This window comes from Coffea arabica, chromosome 4c, assembly GCF_036785885.1.
Source record: "Coffea arabica cultivar ET-39 chromosome 4c, Coffea Arabica ET-39 HiFi, whole genome shotgun sequence".
Classification (NCBI taxonomy): domain Eukaryota; kingdom Viridiplantae; phylum Streptophyta; class Magnoliopsida; order Gentianales; family Rubiaceae; genus Coffea; species Coffea arabica.
In genome coordinates this window covers 49,165,059-49,182,697 of record NC_092316.1, presented here as the reverse complement: position 1 = coordinate 49,182,697, position 17,639 = coordinate 49,165,059, and the positions used below count along the sequence as shown (strand labels likewise).

Genomic DNA, 17,639 nt, shown 5'->3' with positions numbered 1-17,639 from the left:
TGTTAATACAGTTAGACTAGCATATTTATGTTGCTTCTATATGAGAAATAGTAGATCTCACCCACTATGTGGTGTGAGATATCTAAACTAGTGTATGGGTGCTTGATAAGATGATCAATTTAACTAGATTGATCCATATAGAGATATCCCTTAAGTGCCAAAAGATTAACCTCTAGATGATGTTTGTGTAAGTGATCCTTAGATTTAAAGTTATCATGATATCTTGACTATAGACAGTTATACTTTTTTTGCTATATGATTGTTTTTCGTAATAGAGAATGCTCACATCATTAGTTTATGGGTATACACTTGAAGTATGGAAAATTGGTAAATAACTTTAAAAAATTTACCACCTCTTATGAAAGAGGAGTTATCTCATGTCTGGCCACTGTAGAAGTATAACTCGAAATTCTTAGCATTAAGCGGAAGAGTTTTAGAAAGTGTTTCTAGGTACTTTTCATTGTAGTTATATTTCAATACAAGAAATGAACATTAATCAGATAATGGAATAGGCATAACTTATTCCAAGATTAATGTGCGATAAGATGGTAAAAAGATATTAATTACACGATAAACGCTCACTGAAAATGAAATCATCCACTTGACTTTTTCCATTATTTGGGTGGTCATGATGCATTGTTAGATGCCAATCTTGATCTATAAGTATGAGTTGATTGATTAGTGGAATCAATGATAAATTAAAAGGAGCCTTAATTTATCTAATTCTTATTTATTAAGAATTATAACACATACTTGTTGCCAACGAATATGAGAACCTAATGGATCACACACATTAAAAACTTTTTTAGATGGATTAAATGATTTCAAATATGGTCTTAACATACAAGTTTTTCACAAATTAAACTTGAGGAATTTATAGTTTGAATAAGTTTAAATCTTCCAAATACAAGTGTTGTATTAGAATAAGGAAATTGAATCCTATTCAAAATTGGTTTCATGTTTTCATAAGGATTTAAAAAATTTATTTGTCTATAAATACTAACTGGCCTTTTATAGTACGACTAATCAACCCGTAAATTGTCTTATGAGATTTTGAGAAAAATTTTGAGAGAAAGATACGCAAAATTCGTCTAAGAAAATAAGGAAAGAAAATCACATATCTTATTTCTCTTATTGGGGCAAGTTTTTCATGGTGAAATCGTGTCTTGGTAATAGTTAGCACTAATTTAGTTTAAACTAATTCGACCTAGGAGGCTCTAGTTTAGGAGATTAGTGTGGATTTTCATTAGAGACCGGACGTATGCTTGGTTACTGGGATCACTTTATTCCTCTGCGTCAGATCTTCACCGGTTCGAGAAGATGTCCATGGATTGAGGTAAATCTTCTTGAACGATTCTATGTCACATGAATTTAATCAAAGGTCGATCTACTAAAGGAATTTAAAAAATTTTAAATTTTCTGCTAGGCATGTCTCTATGATTACTTACAGTGGTATCATAGCCAATTTTGATTAACCCATGTGACAGATTTATTTAATTGTCATGGATGGTGATGAGATCACAATTATATGTTGTTCTTGAAGTTGGCATAAGTTTTTTTTATGAAGAAAGTTGGTTGAAAACTTTTCCTAGAATTGTTCTTGAATTTTTTCAATGTTTATAATCTGACGATTTAAAAAAAAAAAAATCGGGATTGTTCTCATGTAATCAAATCACCTGAAAGAAAATGAAATAGAAATGGAAAGGGAGGTTTATGAGCATGACTAGCTAACAATCAAAATTTGCTACGGCTTCTTTGAATAATTAAGACATGGCTGATTTTCTTGTGATAAGATCAAAAAAGAAAAAAAGAAAAAAGGTGCGACAATCCAATGAAGATTGGATCAGCTTGTATACAAGTTTAGCATATATGGCACTTCTGCGTATATAGTGCACGCGTGATTTTCATTAGAAGATCGATTTGTGCTAAATCATGATTGGTCCTGTCAGGACAGTATAATATATATAGATCATGATCATATGATTAGGTCTAATATTATTTGTATTACCATGCAGAATTTTTCTGATAGAAACTAACTTGCATTGAGCATTACTTTCGAAGATAATGTTTAATGAATTAATTACGCAGCTTCTACATGTATCAAGGCAATAATCTGGTCAAGCTTAATTGGAAAGAAATCAGCAATAAAATCTCATTGTTAGGATTGCATGAAACACAGATTTGCAGCAATTTTCAATGCAATTTTGCTATATTTTTATGATCCTCTTTGCTTCAATTTCCAGCCATGAGATGGGGATGAAGTTGAAGGTTTTGATTGCTAATTATTGCTGAAACTTTTCATGGGAAAAGGAAATTAAGAAACAATTAGTTTCCTATGACAAAGTGTTTAGTCATTGATTTTCTTTTTTGTATGGGTTTCTAAAATAACATGAAAAGTTCCTAAATTTCTAATATGATTAGAAATATGTATTATTCTGAAATTTTAGAAATCCAAGCTGAACAAGAAGTTGTTTAATTAAATTTTGGAAACTTACTAAATCTTAGTAAGGCTAAAATTAAGAAAATGTAACCAACTTTAGAAACTTCTAAATTTGATGAGATTAAATTAGGTAAGTGTTCAAATACTTTTAGAATCTTTCTAATTTAATGAGATTAAATTAGGAAAATGCTCTTAAGTTAGTATTTGAAATTCTAAAATGGTTTAAGGGAAAATTTTCAAATCTAAGTGAACTAGGAAATTCTAGTTAGATTAGAAAATCCTAATTTTGACTTGAATTCGTAATTGGATTATGAAAAACTTTTGTTCATGATTTTAAAATATTAAAAATTGTTCTAATATGATTAGAAAGTGTTTTCTATAATTTTAAAAAAAACTTCAAGAATTGAAACTTTAAATGGTTTAAAGTTGAGCATATAATGATTCATGATTAGAATTAAATAAATACTTTATTATGCTTTCATTTAATATTAAATTATGTGAATGCATGATGGATGGTTATGGATTAAGACCAATGTGATTGTGGATGGTTGAATGTATGTGTGGTTTGATTTTGGTATTTTTTGAAATAGAACTACCTTCTATAAATGCTATCAATATAAAAGCTATTTTCATCTCATTTCCCTTGAATATAATTTAAAGTTTATCTTAATATTATGTAATGCACTATATTAGGGATAAGGAGGGGGTGAGGAACTAAAATGTTTAGATTAAATTTACATTTGTAATATACAAAGGACATGGCACCAATTCTACCATGACGAAGATACAAAAGGTGTACGAGGCATGGAGATGTCATTTGTCCCTTAATTTGGCCGTCTAATATCCTTTTGGTTTAAGAAAATTAGTTTAGGCATAAAGTCCATAATCATCCATGTTTAATTGTACTATGTTTTTTGTATTTATATTAATGAATGGATAAGCATGCTATATACTTGATGAGACCAATTTGGATATATTATGTCTAAAATTCCTCTACTCAAATATTAAGTCTAGACACAAGTTGTCTTCTATTGTTTTAGTAAAACGCGAGTTCTTGTTCGATGTTACCTTGTTTGCCTCAATAAAGGGTACTCTACCAAGAACGCATTTTATTATGATGAGATGAGATATCGGAATGATGGGTCAGACTTAACTATAGCGCATAACTTATTCGTCTCAGTGAAAGTTGTACGTTGTAGAGACAAAGGTTGGGATACACATTATATGTGCCTCGTCAAGAATTGACAACTCAATTATCTGGAAGTTACAATTATTGTAATTAATAATAAATACATACTTGTCTTAGTTATTTTGATTTGTTTACCTCAATGAAGGTTAATATAACTAAAATAAGGTTCTAACTAACTAGAAATTCCATATTTGAGGGTTGTAAAATTGTATTAAAATAATGGGATCAAAACTAAACTTATTTTTATGTCATTTTACTTAATTTTATTTTTACATAAATAGCAATTTTCTTTTATCCTCACTGTCTATTGTAGAAATTATGAGTATTGCATATTATTTTCTATATAATTAATATTTTCAATTTCTTGGACTGGTAAAGAGAATTGAGAAAAGTTCTCAAGTATATTTGGCTATATCCTTTAAAATCTTAATATTTTCAATCATGGAAGATAGAATGGAATTAATAGTAAATGCTTATAATAAGTATAAAAGAGATGATGATAGTGTATCATAAATACTTCCTAAATCTCCTATGTTATAAGGATTTGATTTTCTTTCACCATGATTAAATATTTCAAGAGTTGAATAATGGATAATCAAGATTTAAGATACATCAAATCTTTGAAAAATAATTCCATCACTAGATGACAAATTTTTTCTAAATAAATATTGATTTATTAGAGAATGATTGGCTATATTAAAAGAATTTTAGTTCAATTGAGTCCTGTTATAGACTATAAATCAAGTATTGACTAAAAAGATATTACTTATCAAGAGTTGGTAAGGTGAATCAATTATTAAGAGTTGATAAGTTAAAAGATTTTAAAGAATAAATCTTATGGTGCAAACTTTCATTGCATGGTTTTAATTTAAATAAAATGTAACTTTGTGAAAGTTTTATTTTAAGTTAAGTTTATAATTGAGATTAACTAATGTATTTACTTGTAAGTTAAATTTCTTGGGTATGAGATATTGAATATTCGTACGAGGATTTAAAAGAAGTAAATTAAAAAAAAAAGATAATAAGTATCTACTTTTATGAAGGAAAAGTCACTTCATTAAAATGTAGTAACAAATAATTTTTTTTTAATCTAGTGGACTTATTTTAGAGCTTAGTAAGTGCTATTAATTTCTTAAATAAATGAATGTCCATTTCTCAATATGATATTAGATGACTTGAGACCATCTTATCTTTGGCATTTATGAATTTAGTCTCATAAATAAGAAACACATTTTCAAATTATATGATGATTTGAATCAACTAATTATGAATTATTTGAGATATTTGAATCTTATTCACTGACTAGGAGGAGAACACCATGCGATGCGCGGTGAAAATTTTTATGGAATTTTTCAAGTTTGCCCAGTTATTTAGGTATTTCCAGTTATACATAGTTCATAATTGAATTTCAAGTTTGCCCAATTATTTAGGTTTTTCCAGTTATGCATAGTACATAGTTGTTGCAAATTTATATAAAGCTGAATCATATATATTGTATTCATCCATTCAAAAGATAAAGTTGTATTATAAATATTATATTTATCCATAAATTTCCAAAGCAATTAGCAAAAGTAATTTCCGATGATACGGTAATTGTGAAGTGCATCCATGTTAGCAGAAATTAAGTCTCAAGAAAACCGGATTCTAATTTAGAAGAAAAAGAAAAGACAAGTATAATTGCAAGTTAGAGGACTTGCTGGATTTCTTTCTCCACCAGATTTTACCAATAGAAAGCAGCATCAGTATAATATTCTTCATGTTCCAAAAGGTATAAATTATAAAAATACAAAAAAGGCTATGAAATGTACTTTTTCTCTCTACTACTAACACCCATGAAGACTCCTTTTTTTTTTTTTTTAAAGTAAATAGCAAAAGATACAAGACTCAACACAATCAGGAGTGAAGAGCTGCATGTGCGTTCTGTCTGTGATAAGATAAATGAGTCATTATCTCAAGTTTAGAACCTTATTGACATAGCATCTGAGATCTGATGAAGTAAATCAAATAAATATACAATGGAAATATTTTAGGTGCATGATAACAGCAAAGAAAAGGTATTAACACCTTTCAAAATGGCATTTGAGGCCAAAACGTTCATCCACCGACCCAACAAATTTTATCACTTTAATCTCGTTTCCCTACAATAGTTGAAACTTATTCAAAACTATTTTTGAATCTTAGAATTAAAGTCGCCAAAAGATGAAAGAAGTTCAATTTCTTTGGGATTCATAAAAGGTAGAGACATCATGAAAAGAATATAGTAACTTATAGAATAGAAGACTTGCAATATTATTTTTTGAAATAATTTTGACTATTTAAATAACATAAAGTAAGAACTCAACAACGAGGCTTCATACTCTTGTTTATCAAATGGAATAGAACATCCCTCCACAGAGGGAATCGAAATGAGCAAACTTACAAGTTGCCAAGCAGATGTACAACTATTTATTTGGCAAAGTTAGACTCTAAGTATAAAAGTTGTGCATCTCATGTTTAAAGTTTTGAAACCTCGCACTCAAATGGATTTAAACCAAATTTTGCATTCCCATTGGTGAGTTCTTGTCCACTCCTAAAAATGGACAAGATATTAATTAGCAAATATTCTGCATCTTTTTGTCATTATTTATGAGTTGTATACAAGTTCTTATTTGAATTCGAGAAAAGAAGAAAGACTGATAAATTTTTATATAATGCATACTGTATAAAAAAATCAATAAAAAAAGAAAATGACAATTTCTTTAGTGCTACAATTTAAATATGTTTCACCTTTCTGAAAAAGGCATTTTTTAAACCATTTCAGCCATTTAATTAGTTAAATCACTTCCTAAATTGTCAAGTCCTTGTGTTTCAATGAAACAGCAAAAGTGGAATGCTTCAATATGATGCAAAAAATACGAGAAGAGAAAAACATAAAAGATAAAAGTAAAATAGGTAACCTACTAACTTTAAATCTAGAAGAAATAGGATAACCTTCGCAAAAAATCATCCTCACTTTTTTTGAGATCAGTAATTAGGGTAAAGCGAGCAGAAAATTACAATAAACTATTAAGGATGAAACAAAAAAAAAAAACACAATAACATTAAAACACATCATCATGGCTGAATAGAGAAAGCAACCTCCTTTTTCCTTTGTTCCTTTATCTAGCAATAATATAGAAAAATCAAATGCTGAAAAAATCAAATCAATTAGGAAAAATAAAAGACAAAATCAAATTAGATTAACTTTTTCTCAGGGTATAAAAACAAAGAACCTAAATAACATTTGGAACATATTAAAGTATATAAGATAATTATAATTAATATGTTAGACCATCAAATCTAGCACAGGGTATGTGAAACCGCAATATGAAGCAAAACAATGGCAACAAAGCCTAAGGATTAGCAGGAAGTGAAGCATTTATTCTGCCAAACCATAAATGACATTGAACACTAAACACATCAATGCACTTCCAAAGTTTCACATCCAATTCATATCAGTGCAATAGGGCAACTCATAGTCCTTAATGTGAATTTTAAAAGTTACAAAAAAAAAAAGTAATTTGCAATGTCAGGAAGACAACAATGATCTAAAACTCAAAATAGCAAATAGTTAAACAAAAAAAAACTTTTAAAGCTAATTTTATTGCATGCCAGGTGAATCTGTGAAAGGATTTGGGCCACTATATGCTGTCCACAAAAGGAAATATACAATCACATTGAAATAGGTTATATGAAGTCATTCATTGGTATTTTTCTCAAGCATGGAACTATATTTGTAATCACAAAAGATTGAAATAGGTAAGACGATGAATTAAATTGAAATAGGTCAGCGAAGTAAAGATAAGATTTTAATTCACTTTTTAATGGAAGTAAAAGTAAGAAATTATCCAACTAATTAGTACAAAATGACAAGAAAGGGGCAAAAGTATAGCTACGCAGCAATTTGATCGATTTTCTAGTTAATGATATGATTTAAAGTATTTAATCAAATTGTTAATTTACTTTCTACTTCAAACCAATGCCCAGCATATGATAGAGATTTCCTATCCTTGGGCAAACCTTTGATTACCTACAAACACAAAAAATCAATTAAAATTGCTATTATAACAAAAAAAATTTGCAGAAAGAACTTCTAGCGTTTATCAACTTGAGATTCACTATACAAACTATCAACAAATTTTACCAAGAGACTTATAATTTTCTGTACTATAAGAACAATTATTAACAAATATTCATTAAAATATGTATCATCACAAGATGCCTTTGGTAACTCGAAACTTCGGCCAATGATCAATTTCACATATGAGTTCATGATTCTTCAAGAAGACATGCAAATTGTATATAATTAGTATAAGGTATGCAAGTAAAAGATATGCAAACATGCACTACAATAGACATGCATGCATGCACTATTACTCTAGTTTAATCAAGCAAATTGAATAAGAAACCAAAATTAAAGAAAAAGTCAATTGAAAAAAACAGAAAAGGGAAAAGAAAAACAAATTCAGATTTTTTTATCAAAAAAATCATCAAATTCCGCATATGATGAATTCCAACCAGCTAAACCGCTCTTTCTTTTGGATAGTTCTGCCCAACCAATAATGCAAAACATAAAGAAGGGCCGAGATTGGAACATGAAATATTAAAATCTCTCCATTTGGATTAGCTATTTTTGGAGGTATTTTTGAAAAATTTTACTGTAACAGAGTTTTTTAGAGTATATTTTGGGATATTTTTAGAAAATATTTTGAAATATTTAAGAGTAGTAGAGTTTTTAAAATATATTTTAGTATATATTTTAAACATTAAAAAAAATTTAGACTACTTTTTAGAGTACTTTTTAAAAATTTTTATAGTATTTAAAAAATTAGTTTTTGAAAAACTGAAGGATCTAAATGATAGGTTGTCGAAGCCTGTGCAATAATAAAACCTGCTCAAACTAAAAGTAATTTCTGTAGATAGTGGTGAGCAGGGTCGAATCCACAGGGACTGGGAGTAATTGTTTCTTTCCAAACTCACAGTGACAAAGGGGTGTTTTTATCTCAGAGGTGACAATTTAAGCAATCCAACTAAAAGTAAAATAATAAAAATAAAATAGCCAACTAGAAATTAAATAACAATTTGCTAAAATCGAACGAGTGATAATTAAGGATCTAGCCAAGGAATAACTTCAGCAATGGTTCACCTAATTGATCATTGAAGCAAAGGCAATTCCAATTATTCATCAATAAATAGGTTATAACTACCAAACAAGCGATGGCAGTCAACCCCTCCTTACTGTGTCGGTGATCAAGGTACGCCCGTTAATCACTGCTCTAATTGAGAAATAATCCTAGGTACGCCCATAGAATTTAATTCCCCAATTGTCTTACGTATTAGAGGAGCCCTATTCTAACCAAATAACACACTACCAGGATTATTTTAGATTAGCCCGCGTATTTCCCTGACACAAATCTAATCATGTCAGTTGTCACTATTTTAGAGCAATTAAACAATTACGGATTTAATGCCCTAATTGACAATAGATTACCCAATCAACTAATTATCTGGATCCAAGACAATCAATTAATTAAATAACCATAAGCTTAGCAATCAAGAAATGTGCGGATACCAATAAATAAAAGAAAAAGATAAAATTAAATCGATCTCACAATTTTAGATGACCCAAAGCATCCGTTGTCCCTTGACTAGATAAAAGAGTTTAGCTCATTGTTGATGAGAAAAACCCATACAAAACTGACGCAAAAGCTGTGGCCATGGTCTCCGATTTAGTGGACCCAATTCGTTTGAATCATCAAATGAAAAGCTAAACTACAAAAGTGATTGCTTCATTCTAATGGTCCCTGCCATCCGCAGGGAGCCACTACTCAAAAACAGCCATGGAAAAGTCAAAGTGAAAAGCTCAAGCTACAGGACGAAAAGCTAAGGAAGCCAGCCGTCCTCTTTCTCTGCTATTTGTTTGGTTTTTATCCTCTGCCTTTCTCAGATGTGCGGCGGCCCACCGGAGAAAGGAAGACTTCAGCCCAAATTACAAAGGGCTCACGTCTTTTTTGTGTTCCCAAAATGCCCCTGTCAACCTCCTATTTGAATTCTTTCCTGATAACTGTCAAAATAGCAGTGATTGTGATATTTTTGATCTATTCCCTGAAATAAGTGCAAATTACGAAAAGTGAGTAGAATCCAGCAATTAATCCACATCAAGTTAGGTAATAGGAGAAATTAATAATAAAATAAATAGTAAAATTGCAACCTATCACTAAACATATAATGCAAATGCATGTTAAGTACAAATACTAAAGCAAATCATATGATTTTTGTCCTAGACAAAATCTTCTTGTTTGTAGCAAATCTTGTCCACATCATGCCTGTGCTACCATATGCTATGCTATAGGCACAATAAAAATCTCCTCTATATAAGTATAAAGCAAATGACTTCCCAAAAAAATGGTAGAACTAAATTTTGGTGAATATATTGACATAAATAAGTGTTTTTTACACACTACAGTCTTCAAGACAATAAAAAAACACTGATTCCTAAAGTTAAAATATTTACCCAAGCAATAGTAACATGTCGAGATATAAAGACACTAAACCAAGTCAAATAATGACACTCTATCAAAAAAAAAAACACAAGTCAAATAATGATCTAAACATTTTAATGATATTGTAAAAAAAATATCAAATACTTAAAATTCATCCTAACTTCCCTAAATTCATAAACTCTGTATGTCTAGAACAAACTAACCAAAAAAGGAACTGAACTCCTGCTTAAAAGTACCAACAACTAGATATCTTAAAAAAAAAAAGACATCTCTAAAAAAATTACAATAACGATAGATATTTTTGTATGATAAAAAAATTATTGAAGAAAAAAGAAAGACCTAGGAGGGGAGATACTCAAAATAAAAGAAAAAATAGTAGTAAGACAAAATAGAGCGACATACCTTAGCAAGAAGATGAAATTGCTACCATGCGAACCTGCAAATCCAAACAATAGAAAAGAAGACGGTAACAAAAAAAATAGATGGTAAATAGCTACTTTCATAAAAGGAAAAAAAATAAAAAGCTATACAGAGAAAGATTGTAAAAAAAAAAATAAAAATGAAAGTTAAGGTAATTAAGAGAGAAAACCAAAGGGAAATACCCGTTAACTTGTAAGAAGAAGACCAATGTGTGACCTCGGTTTTGTCTTGCACTGTTATTTAATGTTCAATTAAAGAAGAAAGAGAAGAAGTGAAAATGCGAGAAAGGAGAAAGGGAGAAAAATCAGGAGAAGAAAGGAAGAAAACGACGGAATAGAAGCAAACACAATAAGTGGTGCACGCGAAAACTCTCATGAACCCTATCTATTCAATAAGGTGTGAAATCTCGATTTTGTCCTCAATTCAATTCATCAGCTCAATCAGTTGGAGGACTACCATAATTAGCCAACAAAAATGTGCCACGTTAGCAATTGAACTCAATTGAAAACTCTTGCATTCTCCAATAGATTAGATATGCAATGTTTTCAAACCCAGACTAGTCATGTGTCCGGTCCGGTTCATAGCTTGTGTTTACTTGGTCCAAGGACCGTTCAAACCGTTCAACTCGGAGCGAACCATGAACCGCGGTTTTTAAATTTTTGACAAAATTGACTGAATTTTGACCGAAATTATCTAAACCTAGTTTTTAGTCTTCACTCTTCAGTCTTCGACTCTTCGGTCTTCCTCTTCCTGCTTCCTAAAACTGCCTTCTCTATTTCCTTCTCCCCTTAATGGCTTAACCCTAATACCTTCTCCAAAGTCCATAGCCCAAACTCCAATCTTGATCCATAGCAATCAGCAAAAAGGAAGCTTGAAGTCTTTCTACTCACCGCACCGGTTCTAAGCCAAAAAACTCTGGAATTCAAGCTATTACCAGGTCCATTTATCCTTTTTCCTTTTTTTTCCTTTCTTTGTTGATTACTGGATTTCGGTTATGATCTCTCCCGTCCTCTCGGCCCTCTGTGGTTGTCGTTTTTTGGGAAAAAGATTGAATTTTGTTGCTTTGTGGTTTCATGTTTTGCCTTGGAATAGGTAGATCGGAGGCCATATGTGAATTTCTGGATTGATATTCTATGAATTTTTGTGGGTTTTGATTATTAGTTATAATTCTTGCACTGCAGTTACGAGTTTTGTAGCTGTAGATTGGTCCAGTTGCAGGTGGTAGATCTGATTTTGTAATAGCTGATTGAACTGTACTGTTATCTTCTTTTGGTTACTAGTTCAGTTGGAACTTTTGTTGGAAGGGAATTGGAGTAGTGTCATAGTTGAAGAAGAATGATGATGCCGTTAAATTCTGTTTCATTTTTGTAAGTTGTTGCTTGAAAGATAAGATAGTGTGAATAAATTTTTGTATATGTTTGTAATTTTCTTGCTTCAGAGCTGCACAGCTAATTGGTAAATTTTTTGTTGCTTCATTTTGGTTCGAAATTAGCATGACTATTAAGAAACTAAAAGGATCTATCTTCTTTTTTCACTATGAATTGGTTTACGGTAGTAAATCATCATGGAATTAAAGAAGGACGAATAGTCTTAATCATCATTGATTCTACTAAAATTATTGCAATGCATCAAAATCATTTTAAGTTTACAATTGATCCACTATAATGTGTCTCGAATCACTAGTAGCACTAATGTTCATAGCCGTGCATAGTTTGACATATTAGTAAAAGCTGAAATTGTAATTTATTTATGATGTCCAGTTGAAATAATCATTAGTTTGATGCAAAAATAAAGCTAGTATGATATGATATTCAATTGTTGAATATGTATATAATTAAATTTGCTGATTTTTTAGATAATGAAGATGAAGCTGACGATATTGATTTAGAAACATTTCAGTGTCGAAACTTTTTTAATGATGATGAAGATGATGATTGGCATTAAATATTCAAATGGTAATTGGTATAGAATTATGTGTACTCTTTTATTTTTATTTTTAAGATTTGTATCAGTTGATGTGATGAAACTAATATGAATTTTATACTTTTATCACTTGCCAGTGATTCATATAATTGTCTTGGATGATGATGACGACTTGTCAAGACGGTTTTTTTTGAAGCTTTGTTGTCCCAGAATGACGAAGAAGATTATAGAAGCCTTAGAAATTGAACTTGTTTGGACCTTTTGACTGTTTCTAGACTTGTATTGTTTTTTGTTAATTCTAATATTTAGACAATTGGACATGTAAGTTCGATAACTACGATATTGCTCTTATGTTAATTGTGGTTTAGCATTTATACCTTATTCTGTGCATAGGGATGTGTGTGTGTGTGTGTGTGCATATATATATATTTATTTATTAAACCGGGATTGAACCGGTCCGAACCTCGACCTTTTCACTTCACCGGTTCAATTGACAGTCCGGGTTTTAAAAAATTGTAGATATGTTAATAACAAACTAAGTTGGCCTTTTATTTGAAATGATTTAAAGAATTGTTAAGATTCATACATATGATGTATGTGGTAGATTAACAATTCATGCTATAGATAATTATTTCTTACACTTTTTTACTTTCACTAATAACTACTCAAAAATGGATACATGTGCTTTTAAGTACAAATCCAAATTTTTGAGAAGTTAGAAAGTTTAAACATAAAGTAGAGAAATAAATTAGTGAGTATTGGAATGCCTAATTTGATCAAGATTTCAAAATTATCTAAAGGAAAATGAGATTTTCAAATAAAATAATTCTTTTTAGATATCTGGATTATTATTGAGTAATCTAGATAAAGAATTATATCTTATGAGATAAGATGCACGATGCAAGTTTACCAAAAATAGTTTTGGAATTTGTTCAAGATAAATTGCCTCTTATACACTAAATCTTATTCTACATTTGTTCAAAATATACCATATGAGGTATGAAGTGTCAAAGAGTCCAAATCTTTGTAAAAGATTGGGTTACTTTACTTATGAAATGGGTGTAATCGGACCAATTGAAATTAAGATATGATTAAAATCTTTTTAGAGTGTTCTTGAGAAATAAAGGATAAGGAAAATTGGCCAAAAAGAAGAAGAGCAAATTGGTTCTCTGTGCTTCGTTGGTTTGATTTCTTTTAATTTATAAGTTGGAGTTTTCTTATTTTCTCCAAAAATGTTACTTCTATCATTTCCATGAGTAAAAAGTATTTTATCCCTAAAATTATAATTTTATATCTAAAATTCTAATTTTCTAAATAAATGGTTTATTCTAGATAAAGTAGTAAGAGTAAGATAAAACTTAAAATTTGAAAGAGTTTCAAATACTATAAAAAGAAGTTGAACAAATGCATGGAGTTGGAACTTGCATTTCATCATTATGAGGCGTAGCGAAAGTTCATAAAACAAGGATTTTATAAGTCTTAGAAACGTGGATTTCTTATGAAAAATCATGATGTTTGATCATGAAGTCCCAAATGACTTATAAATAATTTTACAACTCATAAAAAGTGGTTTAGAACAACAAATCTAAATTGGATTTCATATTTGATAAAAGGTACGAATTTGAGTCAATCCATCTAAGGGTATAAAATGCCTATTAGGTGCAAGAGAGTCTTTACAGTAAGGACCAATATGAAAGGTAAAATGTTGCCTGTATAGTTTGATTGGTAGAGAGGTTATCAATGAAGATAAGTAATTATCTTTAAAGAGACCTTCTGTCTAGTCAAAAAGTTTAAATTCATTTAGATTTACTTACTTGTTTTAACTGTGAGTTTTAGCATGGTGAATAGATAGTAAAATCACTTTTCTTAAATGAAATTAATAAATGATTATGCATGTGACATGATGTAAAGATTCTACATCTTATATGCCAATAAAAACAAGTTTCTAAAAGTTGTATCATCTATTTTAATGAGATAATCAAAGTGTTTAATTTTATCAAAAATATGGATGGACCTAGTATCAATATGTGATTTAGTGGGAATTATTATAGTTTCCTTGTTATTTATGTGGTTGATATATGATACATGAAAAAAGATATACCTATGCTTTACAACTATAAATATAGCTATCTAAGATTTTCTCCATGATGTTAAGAAGATGCAATCTTCATTTTAGGAGTAAAGATCTATGGTTATAGATTATGATTGCTAATTATATAGACAAGATGTTGAAGACATTTAGTATGAAATGATCTAACAAGGGTTTTATCTATAGAATAATTCTTTCAATGTATTAGACTTATTGACTCCTTTGGTCCATGAAGAGTTAAGATTTGAAGTTCGAAAATATACAAGTAAACAATTTTACAAAGATAATTTGCAAGCAATGTTGGGTTTGGGTTTTATCCCATAGTTAGTGGGATAAACCCAAGCCCAATAGGCAAAATACAACTAAAATTTCTACAATTAAATCTTAACAAGTTGCTACTTGAGAAGTGGCAAAGGAAAGTATTTAGATCTACAAGTTCAACTAGGAATTTGGATTGGTTCTCTCTATTTTAAGTCTTTCATCCCATATTGTGACTATGATGCAAATTTGCCCTAACAAAAGAACCAAAGTCTCATCATAGATCCATGGACTTGTTAAGCTACTGTCATATGATTTGGTGAAATCATTAGTGGAAATAAAAGTGAAGATAGAAAGAGTACTCGTGGATGATGCATTGTTTGATCCGTTTACTAAAGCTTATCTTAAAGAAAACATGATGGTCATGTAAGTTCATTTGATCTTTTGACTTATAATTGATTGGTTTTAGTGCAAGTGGGAAATGGAAAATGTATATGCCCTAAAGTCAATAAACTTCTAGGGTTTAATATATAGTTGAACTATTTATATTATAATAAATGACATCTTTATCATATTGATTGTTTATATATTTATATAAGTATGATAAATCCCTTAAAATAAATCTAATTGATAAAATCATAAGAGTTATGATGATGAGATTCATTTGACTATAAACAAAGTTTATTCTTAAATATTTGTAGTCAAAGTATTAATAAGAAAGGGCATTGTTAATACAATTAAATTAGCATATACTATGTTGCTTCTATATGAGAAAGTAGGTCTCATCTACTATGATGTGTGAGACATCTAAACTAGTATATGGGTGCTTGATAAGATGATCAAATTCACTAAATTGACCTGCATAGAGATATCGTTTAAGTGCCAAAAGATTAATTTCTAAGTGACATTTGTGTAAGTGATTTTTAGATTTAAATTTATCACAGTATCTTGAGTAAGTGATTTTTAGATTTAAATTTATCACAGTATCCTGAGTACGGACAGTTATACTTTGTTTGCTATATGATTGCACCAGTAATAGAGAATGGTCATATCATTAACTTATGGGTATATACTTGGAATATGGAAAGATGATGAATAACGTATAACTATTTATCATCTCTTATGAAAGAGGAATTATCTTGTGTTTGGCTGCTTGGAGAAAAATAATTCAAAATTTTTAGTGCTAAGTAGAAGAGTTTTAGAAAGTATTTCTACTTCTTCATTGGAGTTATATTTTGGTACAAGAAATGACATTAATCATGTCATGAAATAGGCACAACTTTTTCCAAATTTAATGTGAGATAAATATGGTAAAAGGATATTCATCACAAGTAGATCATGTGGTGTAGAACGGTCTTGTCCCGCTAAAAATTTCATTCTTTGTTTGGCGTTTGGTTAGGAACATACTCCCTCTAGAGTTGACACTCAAGAGACTCGGTCTCCCGATCGTATCCCGCTGCCTCTGCTGTGGGCGGCATGAGGAGTCGCGGAGGCATCTGTTTATTATGAGCCCTGTTGCTTTCCAAGTTTGGAGATATTTTAGGAGGCGGTTTGGTATTATCGACTCCGTATTCTCGTCTGTCTTGTCTCTATTACTCTCCTGGTTGTACTCTAGCTCGGTGGGAAAGGTGCGTCACATTCGGGTAGTGGTTCCGCTACTTGTGTTTTGGTGTCTGTGGAAAGCCAGAAATAATGCTAGATTTGGGGGCATGTGGTTCGAGGTCCCTAGCGTGATTTTGATGGTGGAACAGATGATCGAGCAGTTAGGCACAGCGGGTGTGCTCTCGGCCATACATTTTACAGGCGATACCGAAGATCCATGGGCGGCGCTAACGTCCCATCCCACCCGTAGAAGGGATTGTGTCGCGGTCTCGTGGAAACGTCTTCCACCTCTAGCTTTTAAATTGAACACGGATGCCAGTATTTCCTAGGGGCGGATATCCGGAGATGACATCCTCAGAGACTCATGTGGGCGGGTTGTGTTTGCTTTCTACAAGGAATTTGGTGATAGGGAGGTCCTCATCGCAGAAAGTTTGGCATTACTATAGGGTCTATGCTAGGAACGGCACATCCAAAGGCTTCTAGTGGAGGTTGATTCACAAGTTTTGGTCCAATTGATCCATTCAAGGAGGGTGTCAAAGTGGCCGCTATGCAACACGCTGCGTCGGATATGCCATCTTCTTACCTCACTGTCGTCTTCAGTGTCTCACATCTTTCGGGAGGCTAACAGTCCTGCTGATATGCTGGCAAACTTGCGGTGGGAGACTGAATGGTTCTGCACGTCTTCTCAGCAACTATCGAGTTTGGTATAGGCTTCTGTACTACTCGATGCTAGGGAATTCTCGTCTGTACAACTTCAATTTGCCTCACATTAATGCCCTCGGGTTTATGCTCTAGATAGCTGTCTAGTTGGAAGGGATCTGTGTAATCTTGGCTCTTGGTCTGATTTTCAATAAAGTTGGTTTTTCATAGTACAGATCATAGAATTAGTAGGGAAAAAAGCTGCAATTTACAATTATAGAATTAGTACGAAAAAAAAAAGTCATCCACTTAACTTTTCTGATTACTTAGATGGCATGATGTATTATTAGATGCCAATCTTGATTTATAAGTATGAGTTCATTTATTAGTGGAGTTAATGATAAATTAAAAGGAATTTTAATTTATCTAATTCTTATTTATTAAGAATTATGACTCATTCTTATTGCCAATGTACATCAGAGCCTAATGGGTCACACATATTAAGAACTTCTTTAACTGAATTAAATGAATTTCAAGTAGAGCCTTGATAGATAAGTT

General features: G+C 30.9%; 1 long non-coding RNA gene across 1 annotated transcript; it reads left to right on the top strand.

The window, feature by feature from the left end:
• The first annotated feature begins 11,282 nt into the window (after positions 1-11,282).
• LOC113739468 (uncharacterized) lies at positions 11,283-17,316 on the top strand. The gene is made up of 3 exons (XR_011813215.1): positions 11,283-11,507; positions 12,426-12,525; positions 12,631-17,316. It is a non-coding gene; the product is annotated as an uncharacterized lncRNA (long non-coding RNA).
• Positions 17,317-17,639: the final 323 nt, after the last annotated feature.